The 20,668-nt window shown below is 44.7% G+C and overlaps 1 protein-coding gene across 1 annotated transcript in view; it reads right to left on the minus strand.

The window, feature by feature from the left end:
- LOC124555480 (cytosolic 10-formyltetrahydrofolate dehydrogenase) overlaps nt 1-20,668 on the minus strand; it is a 178,702-nt gene that overhangs the window by 69,431 nt on the left and 88,603 nt on the right. The gene's annotated exons all lie outside the window — the stretch shown is intronic.

Below are 20,668 nucleotides of genomic sequence, written 5' to 3' on the forward strand. Positions count from 1 at the left end.
CAGAAGGCGCCATAGGGGAAGAGGCAGGAAGTACCCCAATGTCAGCAACCACGGCCTTGTCCGACGTTGCGGGGAGAGCCGCAGGTTGCAAAACAACTGCAGCAGCACAAGTGCACTGGCAAACACAGGTATTAGTGCTAACACTAGCAACCTCCGTTTGCGTAGCAACAGTGGCCATTTGTACTGGTTTTTTCAGGGCGGAAGCGAAAGATGTCGTAAACACAGGAGGTTGCATGGCCTTAAAGAGCTTCTTGGCCTCACCATAGGGGATGCGCTTAGATGTTTTGATCTCCTGTATCTTCCGTTCCTCGAGATAGATGGGGCAGACCCGGCTCCAGACAGGGTGACTCCCAAAGCAATTCACGCACTTCACAGGTGATGAACAATCGGCTCCTTCATGGGCAGGCTGACCACATTTACCACAAGTGGCTATCCCATTGCACCCCAATGTAGTATGCCCAAAGCGCTGACATTTAAAGCAGCGCATTGGATTGGGGAAATATGGCCGTACTGGGAAACGTAAGAACCCCGCTTTAACATGCTCTGGAAGTCTCAGGCAACTGAACGTGAGAATAAACGAGTCAGATTTTACTAGGTCCCCATCGACTCGCTTCATAATATTCTGCACGTCAACAATACCTTCGTCAGCCCACTCAGATTTCAACTCGTCTGTGGAGATATCCACCAAGTCCCTACATGTCACAACACCCTTACTATAGTTGAGTGTGGAGTGGAGCTCGGTCTCGATAGTGTACTCTCCGAGACTGGGTGCTTTCCGAAGAGAAGCGACTTGACGGGAACTAGAAGTCTCAACTAAGAGAGTACCATTGCGCAGTCGCTTAACAGATTTCAGTGTACCTGCAATTCCCTCAAGACCCTTGTGGATGTAAAAGGGAGAAACCCTCTCAAAGCTACCCTCCTTCCGTTTAATAATCAAAAACACATTCTGATTTTCAGCATGTGCTCTGTTACGACAGTCTGATAAATCTCTAGCAACACCAGGAGCTGGAGGACTCGCAGCACAAAGTCGCTTTTTCGATGGGGTGTGTTTTCCTACCAGTGGCCCACCCAATCCACTGGTAGGGGGAAATGTAGAGGTCGAAGGGTCCATTGCGGTCCCACGAGCAGCTAGGGAACTAAAGGTCCACTCAGACAGAGCCCCGCGTGCCTGAGTAAGCCGTATACAACTGGGGTGCGGCAGGTGCCCCAGAGGTTGCCCGCTTGCGACTGTTCCACCCCAACAGCCATGCATCTTATAGGCGCGCAGCACACCGTAAGATTGAGGGGTTTTTATAGAGGTTTACCTTCCTCGCAATCCAGGCGGTCAAGCCAAGAATACCATTCCCCGCAGCACACAACATTCCACCGCCGCACCATACGGTGGTCGCTGAAGCATGTCCGGGGGTTACGGTGACAGGAGACTGGCGGCGCTGACCAGTCCCCAGCTCAGGACCCCGGGGTCGCCAAGCCCGTACTCAGCAAATGAACGCTGAGCCCCTGGGGGCGCCAAGACTGCACCGATGCTATAGACAGATGCATAGGCTGCCACAACCAACAGGTGACTGGGAGAAAATGGCATGAGGCAATGGGTGCATTTCAGCATGATTTTCAATTGAGTAAAGGCCCAGTTGCAGGCAGGTGTCCTGTTGTAAGGCGCACCCTTTTTATGCAGTTGACCGAGTGGCTGCATAATGTGGGCTGCACAGGGTATGAACTCTGAATAATAGTCGATTTTGTCCAAAAACACATACAATTCGGGTGAGTTCATTGGGCAGGGTAAGGAGCCTATCACAGCAACATTAGGATCAGTTGGCCCAATTCCCTCTTTGGTGAGTCAGTGCACCAAATACTCCACCTCCGGCCGAAGAAACCTATACTTCCCTAAACAACAATGCAGGCCTGCACCCCAGCAGGGCCGTAAAAAGGATATGGAGATTTTGCAAATGCTCCTGGAGGAGAGTCCTGTGACAATGAGATCATACATCTAATTCACACAAGCCAGAATATGCTGTACACTGTTCCAAAAACCTTTGGAAAATTGCATGGGCTGAAGCAGTGGCAAAGTAACTTGTACTTGTACAAATAAAAATGCGTATTAATGACAATGATGTTCTGCAATTTCTCATCTATGGATAAGCAGCACCAGCAAGGTTGATCTAGGAGTAGTATCACCCTTGAGCAAGTTTTGTCAGGAGGTCCTCCAGCTGGGGATAGGATAATTTTCCACCTGCGATTGAGCATTGATTGTTGCCTTGAAATTACCACACAATCTGAGAGAACCATTGGGTTTTCTGATGATGACTAGAGGAGTGGCCCAAGCACTAGATTTCACCAGATCAATTACCCCAGCAGCCTGGAGACAATCAAGCTCCTGCTTCACATCAGCATGTAAAATAACCAGAATTGGTCCGGCATGGCAAAAACAAGGCATGCCATCTAGGCTGAAGGGTGATCAATGCTTGAAAGTCTGAGGCACACCCCAGATCTGGATGAAATAGAGATGCAAATGCAGTGCAGAGATCATCCAGTTCTTGGAAAGAAACTGCAGCTCATATCACCTTACACAAATGAAATGACTATTTATGAGAGTTTACTGGTCTCATACAGATAAGATTTTATGTATATACACTTAACCACTGTGCCAAGATGGCGTAGTGGCTAGTGCACATGCAGGAGACTCTGATTCGATTCCTGGCCTCGGTGCAGATTTCCACTTCCTGGTTCAGTCTATATAAACAAAATCATATGAACTTGACATCCGAAATAGAAACCCCAACAATGTAATGGTGTTGAGGCCAAAAATGTTGGTAGCAGATGAGAGGTCAACCACAAACAATGTGGTGAGTTGCATAATGCTTCTGTAGGCCGCAGTGACTGAGAACTGGCACAAAGAGTAACAGAACCACCATGTAGGCACAAAATGGTGCAAGGGTGCGGACAACTCAGGTGAGCCCAGCTGTGGCTATGCCATCTGATTTATCAAATAAATGATGGCCCTCATGTCCACGGTGCCTTGAGGGACCACCAACTGCAGTGCACGTATGATGTCCTGTTGCACTAGCGGGGTGGGACGGGAGTGGGTTGCGCGACTCCGACACATTGAGTAGAGAGGTCCCTCTTTGCCATAGCACAACCCAGGACCCCAGCAATCCAGACAGTCTGCTCGCGAGTGAGCAGAAAAACACTGCAGGCCTGAACGAAGCAGTCACTGTGACTGTCAACGAGGGGCAATTGGCAGCTCTGACACCACAAAGACGTCAGACGATGATGAATCACAACATTGCTGCAACCTGGGGGTCGCACTACTCTTGCAGTGTGGGGAAGGAATGCACGGTGGCACATTTATCGCCACAACTTGTGGCCTTGCCATATGTCATTTGTTAGCAGCCTGTCCAACCTTGAACAAGTGTGTGATGCACAAGATGTCCTCCAATGATGGGTTATTCAGTTTCGATGCTGGTACACAGACCTCAGAATCACGTGCCAATCACTGTATCATCAATCAAGAAGTCTGCATACAAAGCCTTGCAGCCTTGACTGGCGCACGAGAAATAGCATTTGCAGCTGAGACCCTACAAGTTAGTGACCCAGGAGTGGTACGATTGTCCAGGCTGTTTATGGTATTGCCGAAACTCTAGCCCGGTGGTAACCACAGCTGGAGGCAAACATATGATATCTCTGTGAATAATAATTGGGCAATAGAGTACATATCTCCTGAAAGGAGAGCACAGTGGGGTCAGACAGAAGCACAAATATGCGAAGCAGAAAAAATGTTTCTGGCGACACATGACACAGAAATAATGATCACCACAATGAATCATCTGTGACTTGAAATGTTTCAGTTGATGTGAATATGTGTCCCAGTCCTCTGTAGCATCATTGAAAGGTGGAAACTAAGAAGGACAAAATGGGAGCCTCGACTGCTGGGGGTGCTGAGGCCTTGAGCAAAGTGGCTTAATGCACACAGAGTTTGTCCACCTCAAGCTGAAATGACTTTTTGTGAAACGTCTGTCTGAAGTTGCTGCTGTTGCATTAGCTGCTGCTGTTACTCCAGCAGGCAAATCAATTTCACATCCATGCTAGCAAACAACTTTCTTTTTTTCTTGGCACCAGCACTATATCCGTGAATAGCCAGATATTGGCACACACATCAGAACCTAAGATACAAACAGCTGAAGTTGGAAGGGCCACCTGCAGAAGAGAACACAGAACCAAGAGGTAGCTGTGTTAGACACAGCTGACTGATGGCAAACAGGGCACAGACAAGGTGTAAATAATGAGGTGCAAAGTGGAAATTTCACCATAATGATGCCAACAGGCCAAGAGCAAAGAGAGAGACAATCCGAATTGCAACCAGAGAGAAAGACCAAGAGCCAAGTGAGGTTGTTATCCTATAGTCCGTAATACAGTAATGATAGTAACCGACAATATCAGACGCGATAACAGAATTGACTGACTGCTGAATTTATATTCACTGCAAGGAACACTACTGACCAGCGTATTCACATCGCAAGATGAGTGGCGTGCTCACACAGTCAGTGCATTGCTGTGGAGAATGTGCCATCTAATGGCTATCTAGGTATGTTACCTCTAGCAGGCATTCAGCTTGCATGGAGCCAGATACCAGATATGATGATTTTCCATGGGCATTATGTTCAGTAATCATGACAGACAATGCCAATGTATACCATTAACCTTGATATTACGGCACAACTGCTAGACAACCCCATGGGGGAAGCTCAACGGTGTGGGGCCATAGCAACATACTTCTTTGTGCACAGACAGCATTCACCGACAAACACCAGTCATTTCTACAACGACTCAATCAAAGGTTGGAGGGATAACAGGACAGGCATTGCAGAAGAATGGGGTGGCACAAATGTGAGGCCACCACTGTTCATGAGGAAATGAAGAGATGGGCTCATAGGGAAAATATGTGGTGCTGTGGCCAGGAGCAAAGATACAGTGATTGGAAAGAAAGAAGTGGAGGGTGAGACCACAGCCCACAATATATAGGTACCCCACAATGCAATAGCAAGCATCAGGAGAAAAACAACAATCAGGTTGAAGGACTGATGTTGCTGAAAGTGGAAAAACACTTCAGCAAAGCATCTACATGTATGTCACAATGATTATGACATCAGGACTCCAGCCTCAAGCTAGCTTTTAGATACATTAAGAATTTGTGTTACTGGTAATCAATGCTGCAAGGAGATATTGATCATCAGGTAAAAGACCTCACTTCGAATGAGAGACAGACTCCAATGTGTTCCCAAATAAAACTATTCATCATAAGGAAACAGTTTTCTGTTTGTGTAGACTGTTTCACAACTGATGATCATTTCCAAAGAATTATGTGAGGAACTGGTAAAAGGAGGAATCACACTACATGAATTACTGGTAATAAACATGGTAGTCACACCTATGTTGGATATGCACTGAATTAAAATAGGTAAAAAGATGCTAATCATGCTTTGGGATAGGAAAAGTCAGATTCACGGGAATGCACTGGTCATCTGTGGACTGACCCTCCATTTTAGAACAAGCTGCAATATCTCAGCAGCGACAGCTGCAACAATCAACTGTACCAGAAGCTAAGTCAGAAAACATAAAAAGATGTGATTGTGTGAGGAAAATACACAGTAAGAACACATTATAGGCATGATAGGAATAAACCTATAGAGCAAAGTGACAGCCGAAGGGAGTAGCTTCGATGGGCCACAGGAATCCTCGAATGAATTGCAGTTAAGCTACCTAGAGTAGTCAGAGGACTCATCAGAGGAGCAAATGGTGATATTAGTGCATAAGGTGTGTGATAAGAAGAAAATATATATAGATGACGAAAGCATGGAGGCCTCCTTAGAAGGAGAGTGCCTTGTGAAAATCCTGTTGAGATTCAGGGTCAGGTGCAATGAACAGAAAATGCTTCTGTTAACACACAACTCACCCAAACAAATAACAAAGAGCATTACTGTGTCACTGGTTGGTGTGAGACTGCATCCATATGACTGGGAGCAGACAAGCTGACTTTAAATCAGATAGTACATTTCTAGAAGTACAAGGGCACAAGGAACTAGAATCTCCTCTGAGGTCTGCAATACATGCGAAAGCCAATATGACCAAAAGGAAATTTGAAGGAATTAAGCAGCCAGTTTCTAATGAGTAAGCAAGTTCATTAGAACAAAAAAAAATACAAGGTAACACCAGTATAATACTGTGGCATAGGGAGAAGGGGAGCTCCCAGAAGAAAGTGACTTTAACTGCTTCAAAATAGCAAGCTAAAACCGAATCACTGTCAGTTATTTTAGGTCTGGGAGATCCCACTGGTGCAACAGTGATAGTGACTGTAGGCCTGACCTCCACATCACATAATACACACATCAAAAAAAGTTTTGCATCACCTTGGTTCAGAGCGTTCTGGAACCTGTACAGAAAATTGGAATAGCGGTTGGTTGGTTTTGGGGAAGGAGACCAGACAGCGTGGTCATCGGTCTCATCGGATTAGGGAAGGATGGGGAAGGAAGTCGGCCGTGCCCTTTCAGAGGAATCATCCCGGCATTTGCCTGGAGTGATTTAGGGAAATCACGGTAAACCTAAATCAGCATGGCCGGACGCGGGATTGAACCGTCATCCTCCCGAATGCGAGTCCAGTGTCTAACCACTGCGCCACCTCGCTCGGTTTTGGAATACCAATTAACATAAACATCATTTCCGCCCTTTTTATTGCTCATGAAAACCACACATTGCATGTTGTACCACCACACAGCGAGACCTTCAGAGGTGGTGGTCCAGATTACTTTACACACCGATACCTCTAATACCCAGTAGCATGTCCTCTTGCATTGACGCATGCCTGTATTCGTCATGGCATACTATCCACATGTTCATCAAGCCATTGTTGGTCCAGATTGTCCCATTCCTCAATGGCAATTGAGTGTAGATCCTCAGAGTGGTTGGTAGGTCACATAGTCAATAAACAGCCCTTTTCAATCTACTCTAGGCATGTTTGAAAGGGTTCATGCCTGGAGAACACCGTGGCCACTCTAGTCGAGCGATGTCGTTAACCTGAAGGAAGTCATTCACAAGATGTGCATGACTGGTGCACGAATTGTCATCCATGAAGATGAATGCCTCGCCAATATGCCGCCAATATGGTTGTACTATTGGTCAGAGGATGGCAGTCACGTATCGTACAGCCATTACGGCGCCTTCCATGAGTACCAGCGGTGTATGTCGACACCATATAATGCCACCCCAAAACAGCAGGGAACCTCCACCTTGCTGCGCTCGTTGGACAGAGTGCCTAGGCATTCAGCCTGACTGGGTTGCCTCCAAACACGTCTCCGATGACTGTCTGCTTGAAGGCATACGTGACACTCATCAGTGAAGAAAACGTGATGCCAATCCTGAGCTGTCCATTCGGCATGTTGTTGGGTCCATCTGTACCGCACTGCATGGTGTCATGGTTGCAAACATGCACCTTGCCATGGACATCGGAAGTGAATTGTGCATCATGCAGCCTATTGCGCACAGTTTGAGTCGTAACACGACACCCTGTGACTGCATGAAAAGCATTATTCAACATGGTGGCATTGCTGTCAGGGTTACTCTGAGCCATAATCCACAGGTAGCAGTCATCCACTGCAGTAGTAGCCCTTGGGCAGCCTGAGCAAGGCATGTAATCGACAGTTTCTGTCTCTCTGTATCTCCTCCATGTCCGAACAACATCGCTTTGGTTCACTCTGAGACACCTGGACAATTCCTGGCCCAACATAACAATGGTGAAAACTGTGAAGATGGTACATGATCCTAAACTGAGTACCATGAAATATGGAACTAACTGTCAGAAATGAATATTCACTTTTCTTATTTCTTCATGTGAGATTCCACAGCCTTGACTTAACTTCTGAAGGATGAAACCACTAAAAGAAGAAAAAAAAAAGAAGGAAAAAGACACCATATATTGTCAATTCTATTTGCAAGATGCCTCTATTGCACCTTGTCCATATATGACATTATAAGCCAATTTCTGCCTGTGGTCATTTTCAGATAAATCAATAATAGGAACAGACACTTGTCCCCCCCTCCCCCCCCCCACCCCCCTACACACACACACACACACACACACACACACACACACACACACAGTTATAACGTCAAGTTTAACACATATATTTCAGAACGACACAACACATATAAGTCACAGAGCACAGAGTAAGTTGACAAGCAAGACATGTGTACACGTTAGCATTCGAATGAGCACTGAGTCCCAGTCCAGCGGCCGCTGCTCGGCTGGCCGCTTAGGTGGCGCAGCTGCTGCATGGCTGGCAGACAGCGCCGCACGTAAAGGGCGCGCGTAATTGCGCGGCGGCACTTTGAATGATCGGCGAGTCACAACATTTTTCGGGGGGAAAATTGAAATTGTTGCACTGGTCTTGATGGAGGTGTCCTGGAGATGGCTAATGTCCATAAGCGCTGTTTGACTCGCTGTAAAGCCTCGAGGAGGAGGCTTCCCGTACGGACGGATGTGTCCCCGATGATAACGGGTCGAGATGACAGGAGACGTAGGGGTCGAATCTGCTGGGGCCCCATGCACCAATCTGCCCGTTGCGGCAAGTCCAGTTGATATGACAGGAGACATGGGCGATGTGTCGGCATCCGTTGGAGGAGGAGGAGGCGGCGAGTAGATTTGCTCTGACAGAGGATGGTCATCCGGTTCCTGCATGGGCACGTCTCCTGGTGGCGTCCGTTCTTGTGCTGGCATTGCGATGACAGTGAGAGGGCTGCGTTGTGAGTACTGAGAGATGCCAAGATCCCGAGTGTCAGGTAGAGCCAAATGTGGTGTAGCGGCATTTGGAACAGGCATTGCTGGCACACGAGGCCAAAGCTGGTCCAAATGACGCACTGCAACACCCGTGTCCGTCTGGATTTCATACAGGCATTTGCCACGGTGTCTTAAGATGTGGCCCAGGCTCCATTTTGGCCGCCTGCCATATCCCCGTACCCAGACGAGGTCGCCGGCGGTGAACCGGCCAAGTGAAGGCACCCGCGGCCGTGAGGTGGAAGGCCGCAGAAGATGAAGTAGCGTGCGGGGCTGTCGGCCATGTAAGAGCTCAGCCGGGCTGTGGTCGCCCATGGGGGTGAAACGGTAAGACGCCAGAAACTGGAGAAGCGCATCATCAGCAGCAGAAGAAGTCAGAATTTTCCACATCTGAGCCTTAAATGTGCAGACCAGTCGTTCAGCCTCACTGTTGGATTGTGGATGGATCGGTGGGGCCGTGACATGCGTAACGCCGTGACGAGCACAAAAATCCGCAAATTCGGAAGAAGCAAATTGCGGACCATTATCAGTAACAAGAGTAGAGGGGAGGCCTTCCAAAGAAAAAATGCGGGAGAGAGCACTGGTGGTTGCCGCGGTGGTAGGCGACGTGCAACGGACAATGAAAGGAAAGTTAGAGTAGGTGTCAATTACGAGGAGCCAATAAGTACCTAAAAAGGGTCCCGCAAAGTCAGCATGAATGCACTCCCAGGGCTTCTCAGGCGAAGGCCACACTGACAAAGATGACCTCGTGGCAGCGGCCTGTGACGCACAAGGGCCGCAGGCAGTGACCATGTGTGCTATTTCAGAGTCGATGCCAGGCCAGTACACATGACGGCGCGCCAGAGATTTTGTGCGAGATACACCCCAGTGCCCTTGGTGAAGGAGGTGCAAGACCGAAGCACGCAAAGACGCAGGTACCACAATACACGGCGAAGCATTGTCAGTGGAGAGGAGGATAACACCACCCCTAGCCGTGAGGCGGTAGCGCAAAGTGTAGTAGTTCCGCAACGGATCAGAAGTCTTAGCGGATGGGCGATCTGGCCAACCCTTCTGAATACAGCGTAAAACCCGGGAGAGGGTAGGGTCAGAACCCGTAGCAGCCGCCAGCCTGTCCCCAGTGATGGGGAACCCGTCCACAACCTGCTGCTCGGCAACATCCAGGTGGAAACACAAAAGTTCATCCCTATCGAATGCCTGATCAGGACCCATGGGAAGGCGAGACAGAGCATCAGCATTTGCATGTTGAGCCGTTGGCCAGAAATGAATCTCATAATTGAAACGAGACAAGTAAAGAGCCAAACGCTGGAGGCGGTGTGCAGCCTTGTCGGGAAGTGACGTTGATGGATGAAACAAGGAAACAAGTGGTTTGTGATCCGTAACAAGATGAAATTTTGAGCCATAGAGAATACCAAACTTACGAAGAGCATAAGTAATGGCCAAAGCTTCTTTCTCAATTTGAGAATACTTTTGTTGGGCATCCGTGAGCGTTTTGGAGGCATAAGCAATGGGTTGTTCCGAACCGTCAGAAAAATGGTGCACAAGGACTGCACCGACCCCATATTGAGAGGCGTCTGTGGCAAGAACAAGATGTTGGCCAGGTCGATAAGTAGCCAGGCACGGGGCCTGTTTCAGCATAGTCTTCAATTTCTGGACAGCCGCTTCGCATGAAGCGGACCAGTGAAAAGGCACATTTTTATGCAACACGCGATGCAACGATTGAGCCACCGAAGCCGCAGACGATAAAAACTTGTGATAGTACACTATTTTCCCCAACAAGGCCTGCAGTTCCTTAACAGATGTAGGGCGAGGAAGGGCATCGATCGCAGCGACAGTTTGCTGAAGCGGACGAATACCATCCCGAGAGAGTTGAAACCCCAAGTACGTGATAGATGCCTGAAAAAATTGTGATTTCTAAAGATTACACTTAAGATCGGCAGTCTGTAAGACATGAAAAAGTGTGCAGAGATTTGATGGTAAGCTTCTGACAGTCAATTTTAGAAAAATACTGGCCTCCAGCAAGTTTAGTGAACAGTTCTTCAGGACGGGGCATAGGGTAAGTGTCGATGAGGCATTGAGCATTTACAGTGGCTTTGAAATCGCCACAGAGGCGAATATCACCATTTGGCTTAGTAACAACAACGACAGGAGAGGACCACTCACTGGAAGTGACAGGAAGCAAGACCCCTCAAGTAGTGAGACGATCCAACTCCCGTTTTCTCCGATCACGAAGGGCCACAGGAATGGGCCGAGCCCGAAAAAACTTAGGCCGAGCAGTGGGTTTGAGTGATATGAGCTTCAAAGTCGTTTGCACGGCCTAACCCAGGAGAAAAAAGGGACGAAAATGTCGTCAACAAGGAATCCAGATGAGTGTAAGGAATAGCATCAGAGACAATATTGACAGAGTTATCTATGGAGAACCCAAAAACGCGAAAGGCATCGAAACCAAAAAGATTTTTTGCATTGCTCTGGTCGACCACAAATATGGGAACAGTGCGAACAACAGATTTGTAAGATACCTCAGCAGTAAACTGTCCCAAGAGAGAAATCTTCTGTTTATTGTACGTCCGTAATTGCCGAGTGACAGGTGACAGGAGTGGAGAACCCAACTGAAGATACGTCTGATAATTAATTATAGTGGCAGCAGAACCGGTATCCACTTGCATGCGAACATCTCGGCCAAGGATTTGGACAGTGAAGAATAACTTCCCTGAAAGGGGAGAAGTGCAATTGACAGACAACACAGAATCAGAATCAGCATCATGTTCATGAACATCATGTATGAGGTCGGATTTGAAAACGGAAGACAAATTACCTTTCTTTTTGCAATTGTGACACACAGCCCAACGTTGGGGACAATCCTCACGTGAATGTTTCGTAAAACACCGCGGACATGAAGGAAGTTGCCGGGGGTTTTGCTGCAGCTTCTTAGCGGGTTGTTTACGGCTAGGCCGAGGCTGCACGTGGGAGCGCACTGCGGCCACGTCGGCCGGCGGGGATGCGCCACACGCGTTGTCAACAGCGCACAGAGATTGTATTTCCCCGACATCACCCCACGCCTATATTTGCGGCCCAGTGGTGCGAGAAATTTCAAAAGACTGCGCAATGGAGAGAACTTCATCTAGAGTCGGATTCACCAACTGAAGGGCACATTGCCGAACTTCTTTGTCGGGCGCTGACCGGATAATAGCATCCCGTACCATGGAATCGGCATAGGATTCTTTGTGAACGTCAGTAACATATTGACACTTTCGACTGAGGCCGTGAAGTTCAGCAGCCCAAGCGCGATAGGATTGATGTGGCTGTTTTTGACAACGATAAAAGGCAACATGAGAGGCTACCACATGCGTTTGCTTTTGAAAATAGACAGACAGAAGTGAGCACATTTCAGCAAAGGACAAAGACGCAGGATCCTTCAAAGGAGCCAATTGCGACAACAACCGATACATTTGAGGTGAAATCCAGGAAAGGAACAGAGACTTACATGGTTGTTCGTCCGTGACATGAAATGCCAAGAAGTGCTGTCGAAGACGTTTTTCATAATCAGACCAGTCTTCCGCCGTCTCATCGTAAGGAGGAAATGGAGGTATAGCCAACAACGAGAAACGCCCCGCATTTGACATCGCGACGAAATCGCGAATCGTCGGTGTTAGAAGCGTTTGCTGTTCAAGGAGATTTTGCAATAGTTGCTCGACAGTAGCCATGGAACACTGTGGGCCAACGGTGAAAAAGAAAAATCCACTACCTCGTCGCCAATTCTTATAACGTCAAGTTTAACACATATATTTCAGAACGACACAACACATATAAGTCACAGAGTAAGTTGACAAGCAAGACATGTGTACACATTAGCATTCGAATGAGCACTGAGTCCCAGTCTAGCGGCCGCTGCTCGGCTGGCCGCTTAGGTGGCGCAGCTGCTGCATGGCTGGCAGACAGCGCTGCACGTGGAGAACACGTGTAATTGCGCGGTGGCACTTTGAATGATCGGCAAGTCACAACACACACACAAAACACCCACCAGCAAGCCAGATGTTTGTAGTGGAATAATTTACCAGTAAATATAATTGTGTAGCCTTCTGCAGCCAGAATAAGTTGACATAAATGTTTTCTGAGCATTGTACCATGTCATAATGTAAGAAACTTTACTGGTGAAACCAAGGTTTTGACCATGAAGTGGCAGAATGACCCAGAAGAGGACCACTGTAACCATGGCCAAAATGTTGGTTTTTCTCGTAGAGTTTTCTTACATTATGACTTGGTACGATAGTCAGAGGATTTTTATGTCAATTTAATCTAAAGTCGCAAATATCCTGTAACAAGTAATGTTCTATCTTTGACAAATAGTTATGAACTATAAACTGTGTTCAGCTCCACTGCAAACACATCACAGATGATGGAGAACTTGTTGTTTTGCAGGCAAGTACCAACCAATTTGATGAGGGTAAGTAGCTGCACGATTCGAACACGTACCCGACTCATACAATTATTGTTGGTGGTGACTTTGATTTACCCTCAATATAATGGTGAAAATACATGTTTAAATCTGGAGCTACACATATAAAACCATCTGAAACTGTGCAAAATGCATTCTCTGAAAATTATTTTGAGCAGTTAGTTTATGAGCCCACACGAATAGTAAATAATTGTGAAAACATGCTTGATCCCTTAGCAACAAATAATCCTGAGCAAATAACAAGCATCAAAATGGATACAGGGATTATTGAATGCAGGGTTGTTGTAGTGAGATTGAATATTTTAACCCCTAAATACTCCAAAAATAAATGAAAAAATACCTATTCAAAAAAGCAGATAAAAATTCACTTGATGCCTTCCTGAGTGACAATCTCCACTCCTATCAAATTAACAATGTAAATGTAATCCAGATGTGGCTTTAATTCAGAAAAAATAGTATTGGCAGCATTTGATAGATTAATACCAAATAAACTAACAGAAGACAGAGCCGAGCCTCCTTGGTACACAAAACACATCAGAACACTGTTGCAGAAACAATGAAAAAAAGCATGTCAAATTTAAATTGACGCAAAATCTCGAAGATTGGCAATCTTTTACAGAAGCTCAAATTTTAGCTCAGTCTTCAATGCAAGGTGCTTATAATATTTTCTACAACGAAACTTTGTCTCAAACCTGGAAGAAAATCCAAAGAGATTCTGGTTGTATGTGAAGTCTGCTAGCGGCAAGACACAATCAACGCCTTCTCTGAGCAACAGCAGTGGAAATATGATTGACGACAGTGCTGCCAAAGCAGAGTTACAAGACACAGCCTTCCAAAATTCCTTCACCAAAGAACATGAAGTAAATATTCCAGAATTTGAATGAAGAACAGCTGCCAACATGGGTAATGTAGAAGTAGATATCCTCTGACTAACGAAGTAACCTAAATCACTTAACAAAATCAAGTCTTCTGTTCCAGACTGTATACCAGTTAGGTTCCTTTCAGAGTATGCTGATACAATAGCTCCATACTTAATCATATACAACCTTTGATCAACAAAAGATCCATACCCAGAGTCTGGAAAGTTGCACAGGCCACACAAATATTCAAGAAAGATAGTACGAGTAATGCACTGAATTACAGGCCCATATTATTAATGTCAATATGCAGCAGGATTTTGGAACATATATTGTGTTCGAACATTACAAATTACCTTGAAGAGAGTGGACTATTGACACACAGTCAATACAGATTTGGAAAACAACATTCTTGTGCAACAGAACGAGCTCTTTACACACAGAAAGTGTTGAGTGCTATTGACACGTGTTTTCTAATCTATTCTGTATTTCTAGATTTCCAGAAGGTTTTTAACACTGCACCACACAAGCAGCTTGTGAAATTGCATGTTTATGGAATATTATCTCAGTTATGTGACTGGATTCATGATTTCCTGTCAGAGAGGTCACAGTTCATAGTACTTGACGAAAAGAAGTAGAGTAAAACGGAGTAGATTTCTTCTTCTTCTTCTTCTTCATCATAATCATAATAATCATCATCATCATCATCATCATCAAAGACTGATTATGCCTAACATTGCTAACATTGGTGCCTCCTCTGATGTTAAACCTATTACTTCAAAATCATTCTTAACCGAATCCAGGTAACTTCTCCTTGGTCTGCCCCGACTCCTCCTACCCTCTACTGCTGAACCCATGAGTCACTGGGTAACCTTGCTTCTCCCATGCATGTAACATGACCCCACCATCTAAGCCTGTTCCCCCTGACTGCTACATCTATAGAGCTCATTCCCAGTTTTTCTTTGATTTCCTCATTGTGGACACCCTCCTGCCATTGTTCCGATCTACTGGTACCTGCAATCATCCTAGCTACTTTCATATCCATAACCTCAACCTTGTTGATAAGGTAACCTGAATCCACCCAGCTTTCGCTCCCATACAACAAAGTTGGTCGAAAGATTGAACGGTGCACAGATAACTTAGTCTTGGTACTGACTTCCTTCTTGCAGAAGAGAGTAGATCGTAGCTGAGCGTTCACTGCATTAGCTTTGCTACACCTTGCTTCCAGTTCTTTCACTATGTTGCCATCCTGTGAGAATATGCATCCTAAGTACTTGAAACCGTCCACCTGTTCTAACTTTGTTCCTCCAATTTGGCACTCAATCTGTTTATATTTCTTTCCCACTGACATTACTTTCGTTTTGGAGATGCTAATCTTCATACCATAGTCCTTACATTTCTGATCTAGCTCTGAAATATTACTTTGCAAACTATCAATCAAATCTGCCATCACAAGTAAGTCATATTACTTTGCAAACTTTCAATCGAATCTGCCATCACAAGACTGCTTATTTTGTGTTCACATATCTTAATCTCACCCAGCCAGTCTATTGTTTTCAACATGTGATCCATAAATAATATGAACAACAGTGGAGACAGGTTGCAGCCTTGTCTTACCCCTGAAACTACTCTGAACCATGAACTCAATTTACCGTCAGCTCTAACTGCTGCCTCACTAGCCATGTAAAGACCTTTAATTGCTTGCAAAAGTTTGCCTCCTATTCCATAATCTTGTAGAACAGACAATAACTTCCTCCTAGGAACACGGTCATATGCCTTTTCTAGATCTATAAAGCATAGATACAGTTCCCTGTTCCACTCCTAACACTTCTCCATTATTTGCCGTAAGCTAAAGATCTGGTCCCGACAACCTCTAAGAGGCCTAAACCCACACTGATTTTCATCCAATTGGTCCTCAACTAATACTCTTACTTTCCTTTCAACAATACCTGAGAAGATTTTACCCACAACACTGATTACAGAGATACCTCTGCAGTTGTTACAATCTTTTCTGTTTCCATGTTTAAAGATTGGTGTGATTACTGCTTTTGTCCAGTCTGATGGAACCTGTCCCGACTCCCAGGCCATTCCAATTATCCTGTGTAGCCATTTAAGACCTGTCATTCCACTGTATTTGATGAGTTCCAACTTAATTTCATCCACCCCAGCTGCTTTATTGCACTGCAATCTATTGACCATTTTCTCCACTTCCTCAAATGTGATCCTATTTCCATCATCATTCCTATCCCATTCTACCTTGAAATCTGAAACATTACTGATCGTATTTTCACCTACATTGAGCAACTCTTCAAAATATTCCCTCCATCTGCCCAAGGCATCCACAGGATTCACCAGCAGTTTTCCTCACCTGTCCAAAATACTTGTCATTTCCTTCTTACCTCCCTTTCGAAGACTGCTAATTACACTACAGAATGGTTTTCCAGCAGCTTGACCCATAGTCTCCAACCTGTTCCCAAAGTCTTCCCAAGATTTCTTCTTGTATGCTGCAATTATCTGTTTGGCTTTGTTTCTTTCTTTCTTCAACATAACTTTCTCCGTCTACCCGAGTTCTAGTATGTAGCCATTTTTGATACGCCTTCTTTTTCCTATTACAGGCTGCCTTGACTGTGTCATTCCACCAAGCTGTTTGCTTCATCCTACTTTTACACACTACTGTTCCAAGACATTCTTTAGCCACTTCTAGTACTGTGTCCCTGTACCTTGTCCATTCCTTTTCCAATGACTGTAATTGACTACATTCAACTAACTGGTACCTTTCTGAGATCGCTGTTATGTACTTGTGCCTGATTTCCTTATCCTGAAGTTTCTCCACTCTTATCCTCCTACATATGGACCTGACCTCCTGCACTTTCAGCCTCACAATCCCAATTTCACTGCATATTAAATAATGATCAGTGTCATCAAAGAATCCCCTGAATACACGTGTGTCCCTCACAGCCTTCCTGAATTCCTGATCTGTTATTATATAGTCAATGACAGATCTGGTTCCCCTGCCTTCCCAAGTATACCGGTGAATGTTCTTATGTTTAAAAAAGGAGTTTGTGATTACAAAGCCCATACTGGCACAGAAATCCAAGAGTTGTTTCCCGTTCCTGTTGGCCTCCATATCCTCTCCAAATTTACCCATAACCTTTTCATACCCTTCTGTTTGATTTCCAATCCTGGCACTAAAATCACCTATGAGCAGAACACTGTCCTTGTCCTTTACTCTAACAACATCATCACTGAATGCCTCATAAAAACTATCCATCTCATCTTGATCTGTCCCTTCACAATGTGAATATACTGACGCTATCCTAATTTTCTTGCTAGACACTGTCAAATCTATCCACATCAGTCGTTTGTTTACACTATATTCTCTTCTTATCTAAACTATTTATCGTCCACGTTTCACTTCCATACATGGCTACACTCCATACAAATACTTTCAGAAACGACTTCCTGACACTTAAATCTACACTCGATGTTAACAAATTTTTCTTCTTCAGAAACGCTTTCCTTGCCATTGCCAGTCTACATGTTATATCCTCTCTACTTCGACCATCATCAGTTATTTTGCTCTCCAAATAGCAAAACTCCTTTACTACTTTTTCTAATCTAATTCCCTCAGCATCACCCAACTTAATTACACTACATTCCATTATCCTCATTTTGCTTTTGTTGATGTTCATCTTATACCCTCCTTTCAAGACACTGTCCATTCCGTTCAACTTCTCTTCCAAGTCCTTTGCTGTCTCTGATAGAATTACAATGTCATCGGCGAACCTAAAAGTTTTTATTTCTTCTCCATGGATTTTAATTCCTCCTCCAAACTTTTCTTTCGTTTCCTTTATTGCTTGCTCAATATACAGATTGAATAACATCAGGGATAGGCTACAACCCTGTCTCACTCCCTTCCCAACCACTGCTTCCCTTTCATACACCTCGACTCTTATAACTGCCATCTGCTTTCTGTAAAATTGTAAATAGCCTTTCGTTTCCTGTATTTTACCCCTTCCACCTTCAGAATTTGAGAGTATTCCAATCAACATCGTCAAAAGCTTTCTCTAAGTCTACAAATGCTAGAAATGTAGGTTTGCCTTTCCTTAATCTTTCTTCTAAGATAAGTCGTAGGGTCAGTATTGCCTCACGTGTTCCAACATTTCCACGGAATCCAAACTGATCTTCCCCGAGGTCGGCTTCTATCAGTTTATCCATTCGTCTGTAAATAATTCATGTTAGTATTTTGCAGCTGTGACTTATTAAACTGATAGTTCGGTAATTTTCACATCTGTCAACACCTGCTTTCTTTGGGATTGGAATTATTATATTCTTCTTGAAATATGAGGATATTTCGCCTGTCTCATACATCTTGCTCAGCAGATGGTAGAGTTTTGTCAGGACTGGCTCTCCCAAGGCCGTCAGTAGTTCTAACGGAATGTTGTCTACTCCGGGGGCCTTGTTTCGGCTCAGGTCTTTCAGTGCTCTGTCAAACTCTTCATGCAGTATCGTATCTCCCATTTCATCTTCATCTACATCTTCTTCTATTTCCATAATATTGTCCTCAAGTACATCGCCCTTGTATAGACCGTCTATATACTCCTCCCACCTTTCTGCTTTCCCTTCTTTGCTTAGAACTGGGTTTCCATCTGAGCTCTTGATATTCATACAAGTCGTTCTCTTTTCTCCAAAGGTCTCTTTAATTTTCCTGTGGGCATTATCTATCTTACCCCTAGTGAGATAAGCCTCTACATCCTTACATTTGTCCTCTAGCCATCCCTGCTTAGCCATTTTGCACTTCCTGTCCATCTCATTTTTGAGACGTTTGTATTCCTTTTTGCCTGCTTCATTTACTGCATTTTTATATTTTCTCCTTTCATCAATTAAATTCAATATTTCTTCTGTTACCCAAGGGTTTCTACTAGCCCTCGTTTTTTTACCTATTTGATCCTCTGCTGCCTTCACCATATTATCCCTCAAAGTTACCCATTCTTCTTCTACTGTATGTCTTTCCCCCATTCCTGTCAGTTGTTCCCTTATGCTCTCCCTGAAACTCTGTACAGCCTCTGGTTCTTTCAGTTTGTCCAGGTCCCATCTCCTTAAATTCCCACTTTTTGCAGTTTCTTCAGTTTTAATCTACAGTTCATAACCAATAGATTGTGGTCAGAGTCCACATCCGCCCCTGTAAATGTCTTACAATTTAAAACCTGGTTCCTAAATCTCTGTCTTACCATTATATAATCTATCTGATACCTTTTAGTATCACCAGGGTTCTTCCATGTATACAACCTTCTTTCATGATTCTTAAACCAAGTGTTAGCTATGATTAAGTTATGCTCTGTGCAAAATTCTACCAGGCCTCTTCCTCTTTCATTTCTTAGCCCCAATCCATATTCACCTACTATGTTTCCTTCTCTCCCTTTACCTACGCTTGAATTCCAGTCACCCATGACTATTAAATTTTCGTCTCCCTTCACTATTTGAATAATTTCTTTTATCTCCTCATACATTTCATCAACTTCTTCTTCATCTGCAGAGCTAGTTGGCATATAAACTTGTACTACTGTAGTAGGCGTGGGCTTCGTGTCTATCTTGGCCACAATAATGCGTTCACTATGCTGTTTGTAGTAGCTTACCTGTACTCCTATTTTTTTATTTATTATTAAACCTACTCCTGCATTACCCCTATTTGATTTTGTATTTATAACCCTGTATTCACCTGACCAAAAGTCTTGTTCCTCCTGTCACCGAACTTCACTAATTTCCACTATATCTAACTTTAACCTATCCATTTCCCTTTTTAAATTTTCTAACCTACCTGCCCGATTAAGGGATCTGACATTCCACACTCCGATCCGTAGAACGCCAGTTTTCTTTCTCCTGATAACAATGTCCTCCTGAGTAGTCCCCGCCCGGAGATCCGAATGGGGGACTATTTTACCTCCTGCATATTTTACCCAAGAGGACACCATCATCATTTAATCATACAGTAAAGCTGCATGCCCTTGGTGAAAAATTACGGCTGTAGTTTCCGCTTGCTTTCAGCCGTTTGCAGTACCAGAACAGCAAGGCTATTTTGGTTAGTGTTACAAGGCCAGATCAGTCAATCATCCAGACTGTTGCCCCTGCAACTACTGAAAAGGATGCTGCTCCTCTTCAGGAACCACACGTTTGTCTGGCCTCTCAATAGATACCCCTCCGTTGTGGTTGCACCTACGGTACGGTTATCTGTATCGATGAGGCACGCAAGCCTCCCCACCAATGCCAAGTTCCATGGTTCATGGGGGGGGGATAAATTCTGCATGAATAATATTTTCAACTTTTAGTGGCCAGTTAATTGTGCTAATAATGGTTCTGCTTATTTTGCATACCTCATTAAAGTAATGGAAATACCACTGATGAATATATTATGTTAAAAGAGAGGCTTATCAATTACGAATGTCAAAGGAGCAGTCTAAATAGCCATAGTTTTCCTCAACTTTCAGTATCATTTTCTATTTCAGCCAGAGTGATGATACTTTACTAATCAATCTGATT

Source organism: Schistocerca americana, chromosome X (assembly GCF_021461395.2).
Source record: "Schistocerca americana isolate TAMUIC-IGC-003095 chromosome X, iqSchAmer2.1, whole genome shotgun sequence".
Taxonomy (NCBI): Eukaryota; Metazoa; Arthropoda; class Insecta; order Orthoptera; family Acrididae; genus Schistocerca; species Schistocerca americana.